Consider the following 1164-nt stretch of genomic DNA (forward strand, 5'->3'; position numbering starts at 1 on the left):
AGAGATGAGAAGTGGAGAAAAAAATGGGGCGTTTCAGTTTAAGAGAAACTACTTAGCAATTAGAGATGAGAAACTAATTTGTTTCAGTTGCAGAGAAAGAAACTAATTTTGTAACACATACAAGATGCTAGCAAACTTGATTATAATAAATAAATAGGAGAAAAACAAGACTGCATATAATGCGATTTGTTTCAGTTTCAGATAAACTACTTAGCAATTAGAGATGAGAACCTAATTTGTTTCAGTTGCAGAGAAAGAAACTAATTTTGTAACACATACAAGATGCTAGCAAATTTGATTATAATAAATAAATAGGAGAAAAACAAGATTGCATATAATGCGATTTGTTTCAGTTCCAAAAAAACTACTTAGCAATTAGAGATGAGAAGTGGAGAAAAAAATGGGGCGTTGCGAGAATCGAACTCGCGACCTCTCGCACCCAAAGCGAGAATCATACCACTAGACCAAACGCCCTTTGTTGCAATTAATTAACAATTCGTCCTAATAATCTTTATTTAGTTGTCCACCTCAAGGAACAGCTGACCGGCCTGCTCGAGGCAGCACAGGAGTACAAAAAAAACGTGAAGCTGGACCACATCGGCACTGACGCTGCAGCGGTGGATGCCAAGGTGGTAGGTCTTGAAGCCGGCTCTTTTTGGTCTCTCGCACAGTTAACTCGTCTTCGTCAGATGGGAACTGTTCCCGAGTTCGCAGAGCAGTTTAATCTTGAATTCAGATACGTACGTAACTTCTGCGTACCACTCAACTTGAGAACATTTGGCCAACAACGTGCTATCTGCCATTTGGTGCATCTGCGCTATGTCAAAGACAAGCCCGAGAGTGCACCTACTCCTGCTCATGCTCAGCCCCCGTTAACTGAATTTGCATCTTCCTTTGAGGAACCCAAAGGACTGCCACCGCAGAGGGATTTCCTCCATCACACAATTCCTCTGGTGCCAAGTGCTCGGCCAGTGAATTTGCCCCTACTCTGCCTCATGTGTTTCTCAAGAAAAGAAAAACCCTGCTCTGTACCTCTCTCTTCCTGCCTTGGCTCTCCAAATTGGGATTTGTAAGGGAGATTTGGTGTTCGAATTCATACATCCGAGAGTAGGTCGTGACATAAGCCGAGATAGAGGACATTGTTTTCACAGGCAGTGGCGGAGA

General features: G+C 42.6%; 1 non-coding gene across 1 annotated transcript; it reads right to left on the bottom strand.

Annotated features, from left to right (window-relative positions):
* Positions 1–402: 402 nt before the first annotated feature.
* Positions 403–474, bottom strand: TRNAP-UGG. The gene has a single exon. It is a non-coding gene; the product is annotated as a tRNA-Pro (tRNA).
* Positions 475–1164: the final 690 nt, after the last annotated feature.

This window comes from Triticum dicoccoides, chromosome 7A (assembly GCF_002162155.2).
Source record: "Triticum dicoccoides isolate Atlit2015 ecotype Zavitan chromosome 7A, WEW_v2.0, whole genome shotgun sequence".
NCBI classification, from domain to species: Eukaryota; Viridiplantae; Streptophyta; class Magnoliopsida; order Poales; family Poaceae; genus Triticum; species Triticum dicoccoides.